Source organism: Mobula hypostoma, chromosome 16 (genome assembly GCF_963921235.1).
Source record: "Mobula hypostoma chromosome 16, sMobHyp1.1, whole genome shotgun sequence".
Classification (NCBI taxonomy): Eukaryota; Metazoa; Chordata; class Chondrichthyes; order Myliobatiformes; family Myliobatidae; genus Mobula; species Mobula hypostoma.
In genome coordinates, this window is record NC_086112.1 from 48754222 (window position 1) to 48773321 (window position 19100).

At 41.4% G+C, this 19100-nt stretch overlaps 1 protein-coding gene across 14 annotated transcripts in view; it reads right to left on the reverse strand.

Annotated features, from left to right (window-relative positions):
* LOC134357390 (guanine nucleotide-binding protein G(I)/G(S)/G(O) subunit gamma-7-like) overlaps window positions 1-19100 on the reverse strand; it is a 347522-nt gene that overhangs the window by 277311 nt on the left and 51111 nt on the right. For 10 of the 14 annotated variants that reach the window (XR_010020614.1, XM_063068926.1, XM_063068920.1 and 7 more), the window contains exon 2: window positions 5664-5738. The gene's annotated coding sequence lies outside the window, so the exon portion shown is untranslated. Of the gene's footprint in view, window positions 1-2526; window positions 2735-5663; window positions 5739-7870; window positions 7907-19100 lie in introns of all 14 variants that reach the window. The other 4 variants (XR_010020613.1, XM_063068923.1, XM_063068922.1 and 1 more) reach the window with 2 other exon arrangements.

A 19100-nucleotide genomic window follows, 5' to 3' on the forward strand; every position in this document is an offset into this window, starting at 1 on the left:
TCCATGATCTAACATAAAGCTAAAAATGTCACAAATGTATCAATACTATTCTTACTTTAGGTCATTTAGATAAGAAGCAACTAGAAGTTGCAGCATGAACTAGAAGCGTAAGCAGAATATAAACAGCCAGTACATTAAACCAAAGTTCCTTATTGGTATATCTGTGAACAGGAGAGAACTTACGTCTGCAGAATTTACTTTGTTCTCTTAAAAGATTTACATAGGAACTTGGAGGAGGAGTGGACTTTCCATTTCTCTAGCGTTTACATGGAATGATGTGAACTAGCTCTCCACCATTAAGGACATCTTCAAAAGGCGCTGCCTCACGAAGGCAGCATCCATCATTAAGGACCCTCACCATCCAAGACATGCCCTCTTCTCATTAGTACCATCAGGGAGGAGGTACAGGGGCCTGAAGACACACCCTTAACATCTTAGAAACAGCTTCTTTCCGCTCCACCATCAGATTTCTGAATGGCCCATCAATATTACCTCAGTATTTTGTTCTCTTTTTGCACTATTTATTTTTAAAATACTCCTTATTGCAACATATTTTTTTTATGTTTTGGACTGCACTGCTACTGCAAAACAACAAATTTCACAACATATTTTGGTAATAATAAACCTGATTCTGATTCTGAATGGCAAAACAGGCTAAGTGACCCATTCCTGTCTTGACACCTTATGGCTTTAATATGAAAAAAAAACTTTTAAGATGCACATTTGATAAGGGTTCAAAATGTGTGATAATCTGATACAAACCCACGAGTTGGTTGATTGTCAGACACCACCTCATTGAATTGCCAGTACTCCTGAGCACCATTCTGCTGCGTAATGGAGTCATGGGGAGATAATCCTAAATTAATTCCATAGTTATTCTTCCAATATCAGCATTTTTTTCCCTCGATTCTACTACTCACTACACACCAGGGGTCACTAACAATGACCAATTAATTAATTAACATGCCCTCTTCTCATTAGTACCATCAGGGAGGAGGTACAGGGGCCTGAAGACACACCCTTAACATCTTAGAAACAGCTTCTTTCCGCTCCACCATCAGATTTCTGAATGGCCCATCAATATTAAGGTGTGTTTGGGATGTGGAAGGAAACCCTTGCAGTCACAGGGAAGATGTGCAAACTCCACAAAAAATGCACTGTGGATGGGATGAACCTGGGTTTCAGGTGCTATGATGAGCAGCTCTACCTCTCCTCCACCGTGCTGTCTCTGAGTTGGATACATCCTCTTGCCAATCAGCATCAAACGGCTGGGAAGGAGCAGGGGCTACTCATGAACTGATTAAACTAGTTGGAGCAGGTAGATACACAGCTTCGATCACAGACCCCAACCACACTCGTTGTTGTCTGCATCTGACCCTCCATTCTGTACCTGAATAATCACTGGTTTTTTATTTTACTAGCCACCTACAGTCAGCAATATAATGTAAACTTATCATTTAACAAAATAAATTATATTGTGAAATACTAAGTACTCAATGCAAATAGTGGATCACCTTAAACACAAAGGCATAGCCATAAATCTCATGTTTCCTGGACAAGTTTAAATAAAATGTGATGGCAGGGTGGGGGGGGGGGGAGATATCACTCAGTATGGTGCTGGATTGTGATGATGCAGTTGTGGGTCAACCTGATTTCAATATTCAAATTCTTACTTTGGAATATGAAATACTTAAAAGTGCATAAGTTTATTTTGAAAGGCACAATATTTCACCAATGACATGGGTTGGGAACTTACCAGAGCAAAAAAAAAATTGCTGATGAATTAACCTCAGATGCTGGAAACAGTGGATTAGACAGGATTATGGAATGAGAAAGAACTTTAACATTTTTGGTCAAGAATTATTCACTGGAAAGAATAAAGGTTCTTTAATCTGAAGTTTAATTCTTTCTCCACAGATTCTGGCTGGGCTGCTGATTATTTTCAGCACTTTTGGTTTTTATTTCCCAATCGCCTTTTAGATTCTAAGGAGTTAATTTGCATTAGGAATACTATACACTTGTTGGTCATATGGGTCCACTGTACACTAGCTGTACAGTGTTAAAAATGATGCACATGATGATAATGGTAATGTACACCCAGTGGCCACTTTATTAGATACCTCCCGTACTTAATGAAGTGATCACTGCGTGTGTGTTCATGGTCATCTGCTGCTGTAGCCCATCCACTTCAAGGATACATTCAGAGATGCTCTTCTACACACTACTGTTGTAACCCATGGTTATTTGAGTTACTGTCACCTCTCTGTCAGTCTGAAACAGTATCGCCATTCTCCTCTGTCTTCTCTCATTATCAAGGCATTTTCGCCACAGAACTACCATTCACTGGATGTCTTTTTGTTTTTCACATCATTCCATGTAAACGCCAGATATTGTTGAAAGTCTCAGGAGATCAGCAATTTCTGAGATATTTAAACCATCTTGTCTGACATCAATAATGAGCATTAACGAGCAGGTATATTTTTGTACCTAATAAAGTGTCCACTGAACATACTGTATTGTTTTTACCTTCTTCTAACAAGTAAACATCATGGAGCAAATGGTACTCCTATGCAGGTCAAGCTTCTGAGGTGAATTAGCTTGCAATCCCGAGGAGGAATTGGTCTGCTTAAGCTGTTCTTCAATTTTATAATCACTTGGATATAAATCCTTAAAGGATGTCAAGTTTGACTGTTGTCTTAAATGAAAATAACGAAAATCATCAGATGATGGAAATCTAAAATAAAAATAGAAAATGCTGGAAATATTTAGCAGATGAAGCTACATTAGCGGGAAGAAATATAGAGTTAATGTTTCAGAAAACGAAGGTAAAATTAGTGTCAAAGTTATTCGTGTCAAATAAAGCATCCAGCCAATGAATAGTGAAGATAGTACCAGTGCAAATTTTAAATATATTTGGGATCATTTCAATAGGTGTGTATGAGACCCATATGTCTGACACAATTGAAGTTTTAGACCAGAATGTAATCAGCATATTACAATTTTGCACTGCGCATTCCCAGCAGGTTACCATCATTAATGACTCACAAAATGTCAGTATTTTGCACAGAAAGATCACAGGCCTGAAATGTTAACTGTTTCTCTATTCTGCCCCATCTGTTGAACGCAAGAGCATTTTCAGCTTTGTTAAAGCATACAGTACATGTATTTCTGGTTTCAGGTGTACTTAGAGAAGAACATTATCATGAAGATCTCTTGGGCTACTCATAAACATCTTCACTTCACTCAATAATGCCTGAGACATCAGTGTTGTGAATACCAGTGACACACTTATCTTGATCCTCAGCAGAAACTGAGCTACTCATCTCACATAAACTATCAAAAGTCAGAAGGGATTAGTCAGCCAAGAAGCTGAAGAGAAGTATTCACAGATGGGTCTTTCTATGAAGCTCCCTGCATATGCAGAAATTAGATAAAAAGGAATTTAGGATTAAAAATGAGATTACTCACAAAAAGGCAATATCATCCATGGTTTAAAATGGAGTTATGTCAGAGAATTATGACCAGATGTTCTGAGACATACGTGTATGTAGGAAGACAGCAGAACAATAAGCCTCTATAGGCACAGGAAATTGTAAGATAAAATGTGAAGCAACAAGCAATCTGCTCAGCAGGTTGAGGACTGTTTGTGGGAGGGAAAGAATTGTCGCCATTTTGGGTCGAAACTCTGCATCAGGTAGAGAGTGTTCCTTTTTCCAAATAGATAAGGAATATGGCCAATTAAATGCCTTGGTAAAAATGGTGCAGCTGTAAGCTTAAACAACAGGAATTCTGCAGATGCTGGAAATTCAAGCAACATACATCAAAGTTGCTGGTGAACGCAGCAGGCCAAGCAGCATCTATAGGAAGAGGCGCAGTCGACGTTTCAGGCCGAGACCCTTCGTCAGGACTAACTGAAGGAAGAATGAGTAAGGGATTTGAAAGCAGCTGTAAGCTTTTGGTTATACTTTATTGAAATTTTCCTATCCAGCTTGATCTGCAATATAATTATCATGTGGTGGGTTTTCCTCCACTATACGTGACCAGCCTGTGACAAAATCACCAGCATTTAGGAGTGACCAGCAATTTGCCACTGCCCAAAATAAAAAGAAGGGCACTGTTGTAGAAGACAAATGCCTGTCACAGCTTAAAGAACAAAACAGTCCAGGGCCCTACCTCCAATGGAGCTGAGGGCCCGAGACCTGTAGGGCTTGTATAATAACCTCTCAAGCACCTCACAGGCATATTGATTCAGGATGAAAAATAAACGTCTTTGATGCATTATAACAGAACTTATTGAATTGATGGCATAATGAATGCAGAGAAGGATGTGTATTGAATGTTTTCATTGTATACATAATGAAAATATATTTTTGAAATTAACAAAATCAAAGTAGCTTTGGAAAAGTAATGTTTTTTCTAAGAAACAAACACAAAATAGTGGAGAAACTCAGCAGGTCAGGCAGCATCCATGGATAGGAGAGGAGAGTGGACCACAGGAGAAAGAGAGGAAAGAGGGAACCAAGGGGGAGATGATAAAAAGGTGAGAAAAGGTAAGATGCCAGAATGGGAAATAGAAGTGGGGAGGGGGAGGGAATTTTTTTTTAACCAGAAGGAGAAATCAACGATCATACTATTGGGTTGGAGGCTACCCAGATGGAATACAAGGGGTTGCTCCTCCATCCTGAAGATGGTCTCATCGTGGCACAAGAGGAGGCCATGGACCAACATGTCAGAACGGGAATGGGAAATAAAATGTTTTGCCACTGGGAAGTTCTGCTTTGGTGGATGGAGCGGAGGTGAACAGGCAATGAATAAACTATGATCAAGTTTACGTGATTACATCCAATTTTGCATACAGTTCTGAAAGAATTCATGTCAGTCATTTACATGGTATGGTCAATTTTCTTTTAATAGTGCTCCTTCTCTGCTTTTCAGCTAGTCCAATTGACAATCATTAATAACAATTTAACACCCAAATCTCACCTCCAGCAAGATGATCACACATGCCATACTTTACATAAAGAAACAGCTTTTTATATTGCATAAGGATCTAGAGCAGTATCATTTACAGGGCCATTACTCCCACAGTCATAGGCTGAGTGCTACATAATTCATTGCAAAATAGTCAGGTAAACTGATACAAGCAGGGAGCTACATCATTGTACTGCCCGGTGATTTCAATAGGTTCTTTTCACATTTAGGGACCAGAAATGCCAGAAGAAATTGCTAATAAAGAAATGGATCAATTTCATTAGATGAGAAATGATAATAGAGGAGGCGCAGAAATCTTTGCCTACTCCACTTACACTGACACCCTTCTTCCATCAAGTGTATGTATTTATTCCTTGGCAAAGCTCTCCAATAGCTGGAAGGGTGCTGCTTCTATTATGGTTTCACTTTTTAAGAACTGTTCATAAGGTTTGGGCTGTGAAGATAACTGCCAGTAATGCAAGACATTTAGCTGGAAATGCCACTATTCCTGAAACAGAAGAGTGTTATGTAGGGATTGCTGCATCATTTATCAGTAATGTCTAAGGTTTCCCATGTTTCTCAGTCAACCTCAACCATACACCTAGGAAATATGCACTGAAGCAATCACCAACCACTCTACTGCAAGGAGGTAAATGTCGAAGAGCACATCAGACTTAGCTACTTTTGCATACCTATTAGTCACCAGCTGCAGATCAAAGTTTGGCAAAGTTCTGATGAAAGTTTGATCTTCCTTCTTGGTCAAAAATCTGAAACAGGATAAAGATAGGTGTGAACCAGACAATTTGTATCCTGACATGCAAAATACTACCCAGCAATACGAAGGGTTAACATTGTTATGACTGAAGTAATGAAAACTTAAGGGTCAAAATTTTCAAGAATTCTGTAATTATAAATGATCAAAAATGTTCATTAGTACAAATTTCACCTTGCATTACTTTGTTATGACTAAGCATTTATTTTAGACATCTTTCAGAAATTAACTGAAGTATACACATTAATTTTAGTATCACAAATAAGGCAATTCATGGAGGGAAACTGTTTTATTTTTTGCATAATTTCTATTCCAAATGCAATTTTCTTCTCATTCTTATTTCTCTGGGCTGCAAGTCCTCAGGCACTTGATATCCTATTGTCCAAATTTCTAAAGAAGATACCAGAAGAAAAGAGGTTGGATCAGGCAAGACTGAACTTCACTGGTTTATTCAAAAGTTTGGTCTTCCTGTTTGTTTTCTTTGGAAAAGAGTCTAAGGTATACTTTAATAAAGATTGCTAAAAGTACAAAGAGGTTTGATAGGCTTAATGTTAATAAGAAATTTCCACTGCTGGGAAAAAAACAAATTAGATCCAATAAATACAATTTAGTCATTAATAAGTTCAATAAGTAATTCAAGAGAAATTCCTTTAGTCAATAATTAGAATGTGGAACATGGTACCACAATATAATAAAAATTTAAGTGTTGGAAATACTCAACAGACTAAGGCATATCACTGCAGAGAGAAACAACATTAACATTTCAGGCTGATCTTTTCTCATGGGAATTTACCAGAAATGAAAAAAAATGATTTTCTTTCCAAAGCCTTGTCTTTTGAGTATTTCCAGCATTATTTCAGACTCCTAGCATCCACAGGCAGTAGAGGAATCAAGATGAGATTATGCAGTAGTAGTCAGAGAGAATACGATTTATGACCTCCCTTCAGCCAACTTCAGTATTTATAAAAGACGAGATTCAGACAGAGTTGCTGTTGAGATGAGCATAGATCTGGGGCACGAAAGAGAATTAAAAATGGCAGGATAGCAAAACTGACAATCTCGAAGTTATTTAAGCTAACCAAAGCTGAAAAGATCCCAGTTCATTTTTGCCTTCTTGTATGCAGCTGTACAGCTGGACCTAGTCTAAACCACAGTCATTTGAATTTGAAGAATCAAAAGCTGCTCTACCATTTTCTTTTGGTGTGACAACAAATGAATCTGGGAAATTATATTCCTATTAATCCCAAGTAAATTCATGGAAGTAGCTATCAATAGTTCTATAATGTGGCACGTTCATGAAGAAACTGACTGGCAATGTTCAGTCCAGGTTCCATCAGCATCATTATCTCATGAAAGTGTTGATTAAACTATGAATACAAAATAATGAATGGTAGTGAGGGGATGCGATTAGCTATTCTCAACATGAAGGCAGCATTCAATTAGCAAACAGGAGCCAGCAATGGTCAGTGGGAAAGAGGTTAATGGACAGAATCAGGCAAAAGAAGAACTTATCAGAGATAAATTACCTAAATTCCAGTTACCTAAAATCAGAGATCTCACCATCGTCTACTACTTCAGTAACAATTATGTCACAAGGTTAAAAAAATAACTCAGTTACTTCTATCATCCGTGGCTTTAAACAACGGACAGGACATCCAAGCCTACAGTGTGAACCAGATCACATCAAGACTCAGACTGAATAGTGTCTGTTTTACATAAATCCAAGATGACCACCTCTAACAAAAAACAAAACCATTTCCCATAACTATCAAACACCTAATGCCAGTCTTCTCCACCATCAGTAAGCTGCTGCCCAACAATCACTAGTGGCAAGAAAGAACTTGTATTATATACTAACTTTCAGAAAGTCAGGATGTCCCCATATTGCTTCAGTAGCTCTTCACTGCCTTACTACTAGTAACAAGTTCCTATCACGAGGATGAGGGAACAGAGTTAAGATGGTGCCATTAGGGGGTGAGTGTTTGCTTGAAGCTCCAATGGGAATAATCAAATCTTTTCCCTTAGGACCACTACAGCTGAAATGTACAGTCATAGTTAAGGGTACTTCAGCAAATAGCATCACTTTAAGACATTTAAAAAAGTTTTTGATACTCAAAATTGACAAACCTTGGATGGCAGACTCGGGATGTGAGAGCAGTTCCCCTTTAAGAAAACAGAACCGGGGATGGCACGTTAGTCTGCAAGTATGATTGAAACTTTAGATCCCCACTCCCGACTGTCCTGCTGGCAAGTGCCCAGACCATGGAAAATAAAATTGAAAACCTTGGAGCAAGATTACTGTACCAGAGGGACATCAGGGACTGCTGTGTACTTTGCTCCACAGAAACATGGCTATACACCACCATTTCATACACAGCACTGCAGCACAATTCTCTGCAAAGACAGTACAGTTAAGCCTTTTAAGGTCAGAGGAGCTGGAGTATGATTCAGTGTGATACACAAATATGGCCGTTCTCTCTCAGCCCTCCTCACACTAGCTGAAACAACTAGTGGTCAAATGTCATCCATTTTATTCGCCAAGGGAGATTTCCACTATCATCCTGGTAGTGGTGTACATTCTACTTCAGGCTAACATCAGGTAGGCACTGGAGGAGCTACGCAACATAATAAGTAGGCACGAAACTGAGCACCCTGATGCCTTCTCTATCATTGCAACAGATTACAACCAGGTCTGCTCAAAATAGCAACTACCACCAACATATCACCTGTGGAACCAGAGGAGCCAACACACTTAACCACTCTTATACCACCATCAAGAACACTTACTATGCCACCCCATGCCCACACTTTGGAATGTCCATCATCTGGCTGTACTTCTACTCCCAATATCTAGGCAGAGACTAAAGACTGTAGCATCAGTGGCGAGGACCAAGAAGGTATGGTCAAGGCAAGTAAGGAGTGCATACAGGATTGCTTTGGACTGCACAATATTCGGGGATTCATTCTTTCAGTCTGAGTGAGAATGTCACAGTTGTCACAAACTTCATCAAGACCTGAGTGAATGAGTTTGTGCCTTTAAGAACATACTGGACATACACCAACCAAAAACTGTGGATGAAACAGTAGATTCATAGTCTGCTGAGGGCTAGATCTGTGGCATTGAAGACCAGTGATCCAGAACTATACAAGAAGTCATGGTTTGAAGGCTATTTTAAGGGCAAGAAAACAATTCCAAATGAGGCTAGAGATGGAGTTGAATGCATGTCAGCTCTGGCAGGGTTTGCAGACCATTACTTCCTACAAAGCAAAACCTAACATCATAAATGGTTGTGATGCTTCACTGCAGACGAGCTCAATGCCTTTTATGCACGCTTTGAAAGGGAGAATAAAACTACATTTGTGCGAATCCCTGCAACACCGAGTGACCTTGTGATCTCTGCCTCTCAGGCCGATAGCAGAACATCTTTCAAGAGGGTGAACCTTCGCAAGGTGTTAGTCCCTACTTGGTGGGGCTCTGAAAACCCGTGCTAACCAACTGCAGCAGTGAGAGATCGAAGAGTGCTCAAGGACATCTTCAATCTCTCTCTGCTGCAGCCAGAGGTTCTACCTGCTTCAAAAGGACATCAATCATACCAGTGCCCAGGAAGAGCAGGGTGAGCTGCTTCAACAAATATCACCCAGTGGCACTCACATCTACTGTAATGAAGTGGTTTGAGAGGTTGGTCATGACTAGAATCAACTTCTGCTGAACCAAGGGCTCGGACTCGCAATAGGTCTACAGTGGATGCAATCTCACAATCTCTCCACATAGCCTTGGATCACCTAAACAATAGCAATCCTTACATCAGACTGCTGTTTATTGACCACAGCTCAGCTTTCAACACCATCATACCCTTAGTACTAATCAATAAGCTCCAAAACCTGGAGCTCTGTACCTTCCTCTGCAAGTAAATTCTTGACTTCCACACAGAAACCACAGTCTGTGTGGATTGGAAATAACATCTCCTTCGTGCAAGTTTGAAGATTGGAAAAAGCTGCAGAAAGTTGTTAGCTGTGCCAGCCTTCCCAGCATCCAGGACAACTTCAAAAGGCAACACGTGAGAAAGGTGGCATCCAACATTAAGGAACCCTATCACCCTGAACATGCTCATTGCCACCATGACGGAGGAGGCCCAGGAGCCTGAAGACACACATTCAATGTTTCTGGAACAGCTTCTTCACTTCCACCATCAGATCTCTGAGTAGACCATGAAACCATGAACACTCCCTCAGTAATTTTTTCTCTTCTCCTTTTTCACTATTTGTCTTTTTCAAAAACTATATGTATTGTACTTATAGTTTTTATTATTATAGCAATGCACTGCTGCTGAAAAACACCAAATTTCACAACATACACACATCGAAGTTGCTGGTGAATGCAGCAGGCCAGGCAGCATCTCTAGGAAGAGGTACAGTCGACGTTTTAGGCCGAGACCCTTCGTCAGGACTAACTGAAGGAAGAGCTAGTAAGAGATATGAAAGTGGGAGTGGGAGGGGGAGGGGGAGATCCAAAATGATAGGAGAAGACAGGAGGGCAAGGGATGGAGCCAAGAGCTGGACAGGTGATTGGCAAAGGGGATATGAACGATCATGGGACAGGAGGCCCGGGGAGAAAGACAAGCAGGGGAGGGAACCCAGAGGATGGGCAAGGGGTATAGTCAGAGGGACAGAGGGAGAAAAAGGAGAGTGAGAGAAAGAATGTGTGTATAAAAATAAATAACAGATGGGGTACGAGGGGGAAGTGGGGCATTAGTGGAAGTTAGAGAAGTCAATGTTCATGCCATCAGGTTGGAGGCTACCCAGACGGAATATAAGGTGTTGTTCCTCCAACCTGAGTGTGGCTTCATCTTTACAGTAGAGGAGGCCGTGGATAGACATGTCAGAATGGGAATGGGATGTGGAATTAAAATGTGTGGCCACTGGGAGATCCTGCTTTCTCTGGCGGACAGAGCGTAGGTGTTCAGCAAAGCAGTCTCCCAGTCTGCGTCAGGTCTCGCCAATGTATAGAAGGCCACATCGGGAGCACCGGACGCAGTATATCACCCCAGCCGACTCACAGGTGAAGTGTCGCCTCAACTGGAAGGACTGTTTGGGGCCCTGAATGGTGGTAAGGGAGGAAGGGAAGCCCCAAGGGGCTTCCCTTCCTCCACCATCAACTCTGCTCTCAAACGCATCTCCCCCATTTCACGCACAACTGCTCTCACTCCATCCTCCCGCCACCCCACTAGGAATAGGGTTCCCCTGGTCCTCACCTACCACCCCACCAGCCTCCGGGTCCAACATATTATTCTCCGTAACTTCCACCACCTCCAACGGGATCCCACCACTAAGCACATCTTTCCCTCCCCCCCCGCTTTCCGCAGGGATTGCTCCCTACGCGACTCCCTTGTCCAATCGTCCCCCCCCATCCCTCCCCACTGATCTCCCTCCTGGCACTTATCCTTGTAAGTTGAACAAGTGCTACACATGCCCTTACACTTCCTCCCTTACCACCATTCAGCGCCCCAGACAGTCCTTCCAGGTGAAGTGACACTTCACCTGTGAGTCGGCTGGGGTGATATACTGCGTCCGGTGCTCCCGATGTGGCCTTCTGTACATTGGCGAGACCCGACGCAGACTGGGAGACCGCTTTGCTGAACACCTACGCTCTGTCCCCCAGAGGAAGCAGGATCTCCCAGTGGCCACACATTTTAATTCCATATCCCATTCCCATTCTGACATGTCTATCCACGGCCTCCTCTACTGTAAAGATGAAGCCACACTCAGGTTGGAGGAACAACACCTTATATTCCATCTGGGTAGCCTCCAACCTGATGGCATGAACATTGACTTCTCTAACTTCTGCTAATGCTCCACCTCCCCCTCGTACCCCATCCATTATTTATTTTTATACACATATTCTTTCTCTCCCTCTCCTTTTTCTCCCTCTGTCCCTCTGATTATACCCCTTGCCCATCCTCTGGGTTCCCCCCCGCCTTGTCTTTCTCCCTGGGCCTCCTGTCCCATGATCCTCTCATATCCCTTTTGCCAATCACCTGTCCAGCTCTTAGCTCCATCACTCCCCCTCCTGTCTTCTCCTATCATTTTGGATCTCCCCCTCCCCCTCCCACTTTCATATCTCTTACTAGCTCTTCCTTCAGTTAGTCCTGACGAAGGGTCTCGGCCTGAAACGTTGACTGTACCTCTTCCTAGAGATGCTGCCTGGCCTGCTGCGTTCACCAGCAACTTTGATGTGTGTTGCTTGAATTTCCAGCATCTGCAGAATTCCTGTTGTTTGCATTTTAAAATTTCGCAACATATCTCAGTGATAGTAAAACAGATTCTGATTCTATTGAACAATTGGCTGTGTAATCTAAAGTGAAGCCACTATGTGGCACTGTAACACAATTAAATTCACTAGCCATGACAATGTAAACATCACTTCTACCATTTAAAATGTCTGCAGATTTTTGAAAATAATTTTACTAACTGAAAATGTCCATATTGTATATTAATAACTTTAATAATAAACAATGTGCTGCACTGACATTTTTTCATAAATCCTGAATCTATTTTAACATTTATATGCCACAGATTAGCATACGTTCTAATATATCTAGTCTATATGTCCTGAAGGTTAATGGCATGTAAAACAAAGGGATTGTATTTTCATTAAAGTACTAACTGCACACCTCTCTTATTGCAGTATTAAAATGTTCAATTTAATTACTTTGGGTTTATGTAACTTGACGCGGCTGCTGCTTCAGCAAAGGAGCCAAAACACCAACAACTCTAAAGAGGCTCAACACAACTCAATTTGGTAGCCAAACACCCACACCAAAACATTCATTCACTTCACCTTATTAGGACAGTAGTTGCAGTTTGTATAATCTATAAAATGCACCACAGTCACTCGCCATGGCTACTCCAACAGTTTATGTGAATTCTACCACTTGCTGAAATGTATACGCATCCTCAGAGTTAGAAGGAAGGAATCATTATAGTACAGGTTCCCAGTGTTCCAAATGATTCACAGCGTATTACACAGTCATAAACAACCAGTTAAATTTGAAGACAAGCATAAAATGGTCCTACAAGAGGTGAAGTTAATACTGATGGGCTCCAAATCAAGCAAAAAAAAATGTAAATTTTAAAATCCTTTTGGCTTATCTCTCATGCACAGGAGTTTCAGAACTTGCAGGAATGATGAATACAGGGCAATCTTTCCATATCATAGAAGTGTCAAATTGGATAGATTTGAAATCACAACAGTAGTACCACGAGCCTGCTTATCCATGTGGATTGCATGCCTTTCCATTGTTTCGCACTGACTGAGCCAAGACATATTTCATGAAAATAAAAACCTCCCTTATCAATGTCTGCTGATCACTTTAAGATCAATAATTGGTTATTTGTGTCTCCAGGTCAATATCTTGGTTTGAGCAGGTATTCACTAGCACTCATTTTCAATTTGCTTGGAATTCTGTACATTTGTTTCATGCATTCCTATTCCCTGATAAAAAAAATTTCTAAAAATATTCCTTTGTGAAATCTTTCTAAAATTCTTCCTCAGTAAAGTTTGGCTCCATAAGTACTTGATGTCCTCGTACATTGGCACTTATGTAGTCACTGTTCATGGTAAAGCCAGAAAGTGCAGGCAAGATGTTCAGCCTGAAAGTCTTGATGCCCTGACTAATCAAGAATTACATCCACTCTATGTGGTTTTCTCAAAATGAATGCTAACATTGCGTTTGCCTCCCTCACCACTGACTCAACCTGCAAGTTAACCCTTAGTGAATCAAGCATGAGGACTTCCAAGTCCCCTTGCACCTCTTAACTTTGATTTTTCATCCCATTTTGAAAATAATCTATGCCTTTATTTCTTCTACCAAAGTGCGTGACCATACTCTTTCCGACACTATATATGATCTGCCATTTCTTTGCCCATTCTCCAAATCTATCCAAGTCCTCTTGCAGACTTCCTGCTTCCTCAACACTACCAGCCCCTCCACCTATCTTTGAACTGTCCGCAAACTTAGTCACAAATTCATCAATTCTGTCATCTGAAGCACTGACGTATAACTTGAAAAGAGTGGCCCCAACACTGATACCTGCGGAACACCTCTAGTCACCAGCAGCCAACCAAAATGGTTCCATTTACTCCCACTCTTTGCCTCCTGCCAGTCAACCAATTTTCTATCCATTCTACATACACAAAGTATTGGAGGAACTCAGCAGGCCAGGCAGCATCTATGGAAAAGGGTAAACAGTCATTGTTTTGGGCCGAGACCCTTCATCAGACCCAGTTCTCTTTTACTCTTTTCCATAGATTCTGAGTTCCTCCATCATTTTGGATTTCCAGCATCTGCAGATTTTCTTTTGTGTCTGTCCATGCTAGTACATTTCCTGTAATTCTATGGGCTCTTATCTTGATAAGCAGCCTCATTTGCAGCAGCTTGTCAAAGTCCTTCCGAAACTCCAAGTAAATAACATTCACTGGTTCTCCTTTGTCTATCCAGCCTGTTATATCCGCAATGAATTCCAACAGATTTGTCAGGCAAGATTTTCTTTTAAAGAAACCATGCTGACTTCAGCCAATTTTATCACTTGCTTCCAAGTACCCCAAAACCTCATCTTTAATAATGGACTACAAAATCTTTTTCCCAACTACTGAAGTCAAATTAACTGGCCTATAACTTCTTTTCTTCTGCCTCCCTCCCTTCTTAAAGAGTGGAGTGATATTTGCAATATTCCAGTTCCCCAGAACCATTCCAGAATCTGGCGATTCTGCAAAGATCACTACTAATGCCTCCACAATTTCTTCAGTACCTCATTCAGAGCCCTGGGGTGTAATCCATCTGATTCAGGTGACTTATCTGGTTCAGATATTTCAGCTTGTGAAGCACCTTCTCCTTTGTAGTACCAACTACACTCACTTCTGCCCTGACATTCTCAATTTTCTGGCCCACTACTAGTGTCTCCCACAGTGAAGAATAATGCAAAATACTTACTAAGTTTATCTGCCATTTCCTTGTCTCCCATTACAACCTCTCCAGCATCATTTTCCAGCAGCCCAATATCCATTTCCACTTTACTTTTATTCTTTATATATTTGAAAAATCTTTTTGTATCCTCTTTTATATTATTGACTAGCTTACTTTCATATTTCTCTCCTTATGACTTTTTTAGTTGCTTTCTGTTGGTTTTTAAAAGTTTTTCAATCCTCTAACTTCCCACTAATTTTTGCGATAATATATGCCCTCTCTTTCGTTTTTATGCTGTCTTTGACTTCTCTTGTCAGCCACGGTTGCGTCATTCTCCTTTTTAGAATACTTCTTCCTTGGGATGTATCTATACTGTAATACTGATAAATCTTTACTACACTGGAAACTGTGCACTGTGACTCAACCACAGGCTGCACTATAAAGCCATTTCATGGGCTTTCTCTTGGGATCCAGCACCATCCCCATTTTCCCAACCTACCTGCATATTGAAATTCCACATGACTATCGGAACATTGCTCTTTTCACATGCCTTTTCAATCACTCATTGTAATTTGTACCTCACATCCTGACTACTGTTTGGAGGCTTGTATAAAGCTCCCATCAGGGTCTTTTTACCCTTGCAGTTTCATTAAGTCTATCCACAATAGTAGCATTGATAGTGTTCTTATTTGTTTTGTATTTCAGCTACGTAATTGGGACAAAATGTACCGGCCCCTGTGTCCCAATTGAACAGAATCCACTGTATACCCAATGACTTGGCCTCCAGTCTTTTGTGTCAATGAATTCCACAAATTCACCACCCTGTGGCTAAAGAAATTCCTCCTAATCTCTTTCTAAAGGGCCCACTCCTATTCTGTGCCCTCTGGTCTGAGACTCCCCCACTATAGTAAACATCCTCTCCACATTCACTCTATCTAGGCCTTTAGTCCTGACGAAGGGTCTCGGCCTGAAACGTTGACTGTACCTCTTCCTAGAGATGCTGCCTGGCCTGCTGCATTCACCAGCAACTTTGATGTGTATTGCTTTCAATTTATGATAGGTTTCAATGAGATTGCCCATCATTCTTCTAAACTCCAGGGAACATAGGCCCAAGAGCCATCAAACACTCCTGATATGTTAACACTTTCATGTCCAGAATCATTCTCATGCATAGGAAACCATTGAAACCATAGAAACTCCAGCACAGAAACAGGCCTTTTGGCACTTCTTGGCTGTGCCGAACCATTTTCTGCCAAGTCCCACTGACCTGCACACGGACCATATCCCTCCATACACCTCCCATCCATGTATCTGTCCAATTCATTCTTAAATGTTAAAAAAGAACCCGCATTTACCACTCGTCTGGCAGCTCATTCCATACTCCCACCACTCTCCGTGTGAAGAAGCTCCCCCTAATGTTCCCTTTAAACTTTTCCCCCCTCACCCTTAACCCATGTCCTCTGGTTTTTTTCTCCCCTTGCCTCAGTGGAAAAAGCCTGCTTGCATTCACTCTATCTATACCCATCATAATTTTATATACCTCTATCAAATCTCCCCTCATTCTTCTATGCTCCAGGGAATAAAGTCCTAACCTATTCAACCTTTCTCTCTAACTGAGTTTCTCTAGTCCCGTCAACATCCTTGTAAACCTTCTCTGCACTCTTTCAACCTTATTTATATCCTTCCTGTAATTTGGTGACCAAAACTGAACACAATACACCAGATTCGGCCTCACCAATGCCTTATACAACCTCATCATAACATTCCCGCTCTTATACTCAATACTTTGATTAATAAAGGCCAATGTACCAAAAGCTCTCTTTATGACCCTATCTACCTGTGACGCCACTTTTAGGGAATTTTGTATCTGTATTCCCAGACCCCTCTGTTCCACTGCACTCCTCAGTGCCTTACCATTAACCCTGTATGTTCTACCTTGCTTTGTCCTTCCAACGTGCAATACCTCACATTTGTCTGTATTAAACTCCATCTGCCATTTTTCAGCCCATTTTTCCAGCTGGTCCAAGTCCCTCTGCAGGCTCTGAAAACCTTCCTCACTGTCTACTACACCTCCAATCTTTGTATCATCAGCAAATTTGCTGATCCAATTTACCACATTATCATCCAGATCATTGATATAGATGACAAATAACAATGGACCCAGCACTGATCCCTGTGGCACACCATTAGTCATAGGCCTCCACTCGGAGAAGCAATTCTCTACTACCACTCTTTGGCTTCTTCCATTGAGCCAATGTCTAATCCAATTTACCACCTCTCCATGTATACCTAGCGACTGAATTTTCCCAACTAAGCTCCCATGCGGGACCTTGTCAAAGGCCTTACTGAAGTCCATGTAGACAATATCCACTGCCTTCCCTTCATCCACTTTCCTGGTAACCCCCTCGAAAAACTCCAATAGTTGGTCAAACATGATTGGTCAAACATAGATTGGCACAAAGCCATGTTGACTCTCCCTAATAAGTCCCTGTCTATCCAAATGCTTGTAGATTCTGTCTCTTAGTACTCCCTCCAATAACTTACCTACTCCCGACGTTAAACTTACTGGCCTATAATTTCCTGGATTACTTTTCGATCCTTTTTTAAACAATGGAACAACATGAGCCACTCTCCAATCCTCCGGCACCTCACCTGTAGACAGCGACATTTTAAATATTTCTGCCAGGGCCCCTGCAATTTCAACACTAGTCTCCTTCAAGGTCCGAGGGAACACCCTGTCAGGTCCCGGGGATTTATCCACTTTAATTTTCCTCAAGACAGCAAGGACCTCCTCCTTTTCAATCTGTACAGTTTCCATTATCTCACTACTTGTTTCCCTTAATTCGATACTCTTCATGCCGGTTTCCTTAGTAAATACAGACGCAAAAAACCTATTTAAGATCTCCCGCATTTCCTTTGGTTCCGCACATAGCCGACCACTCTGATCTTCAAGAGGACCAATTTTATCCCTTACAATCCTTTTGCTCTTAATATACCTGTACCTTCTTGGATTCTCTCCAATGACAGCATATCCTTTCTTAGATAAGGGACCCAATACTGCTCACAGTACTCCAAGTGCAGTCTGACTAATGCCTTATAAAGTCTCAGTATTACATAAGAACCTAAGAAACAGGAGCAGGAGTAGGCCATCCGGCCCATCAAGCCTGCCCTGCCATTCAATAAGATCATGGCTGATATGTCTGTAACTTCGCTCCATCTACCTGCCTTTTCCCCATAACCTTAATTCCCCTACTATGTAAAAATCTACCTAACTGTATCTTAAATATATTTAGTGAAGAAGCCTTAACTGCTTCCCTGGGCAGAGAATTCCACAGATTCACCACTCTCTGGGAAAAACAGTTTCTCCTCATCTCCATTCTAAATCTTCTCCCCTGAATCTTGAGACAATGTCCCCTAGTTCTGGTCTCACCTACCAATGGAAACAACTTTCCTACTTCTATCTTATCTATCCCTTTCAAAATTTCATATGTTTTTATAAGATCCGCTCTCATTCTTCTGAATTCCAGACAGTATAGTCCCAGGTGACTCAATCTCTCTTCATAAGTTAACCCCTTCATTTCTGGAATCAACCTGGTGAACCTCCTCTTCCCTGCCTCCAAAGCCAGTATATCCTTCCTTGAGGATGGAGACCAGAAATGCACACAGTACTCTAGGTGCGGTCTCACCAGTACCCTGTATAGTTACAGCATGACCTCCCTGCTCTTGAATTCAATCCCTCTAGCAATGAAGGCCAACACTCTGTTTGCCTACTTAATAACCTGTTGTACCTGCAAGACGACATTTTGCCATTCATGCACAAGCACTCCCAAGTCCCTTTGCACAACAGCATGCTGCAATCTTTCACCAATTAAATAATAATCTGCTCTTCTATTATTCCTTCCAAAATGGATGATCTCGCATTTACCAACATTGTATTCCATCTGCCAGGCCTTGTCCACTCACTTAACCTATCTATATCCTTTGGCAGACTCTTCACATCCTCTGTATAATTTGCGTTTCCACTCAGTTTAGTGTCATCAGCAAATTTTTCTATGCTACACTCAGTCCCCTCTTCCAAATTATCAATGTAAATGGTAAACAGCTGCAGGCCCTACACCAGCCCCTGTGGCACCCCACTCACCACTGACTGCCAACGGAGAAACACCTATTTATACCAACTCTCTGCCTTCTATTGGTTAACCAATCCACTGTCCATGCCAATACACTTGCTCAAACTCCATGCATCCATATCTTATTTATAAGTCTATTGTGCGGCACCTTATCGAACGCCTTCTGGAAATCCAAGTATACGACATCCACCTGTTTCCCTCTATCCACTGCACTCATTATGTCCTCAAAGAACTCCAGTAAGTTCGTCAAACAAGACCTGCCCT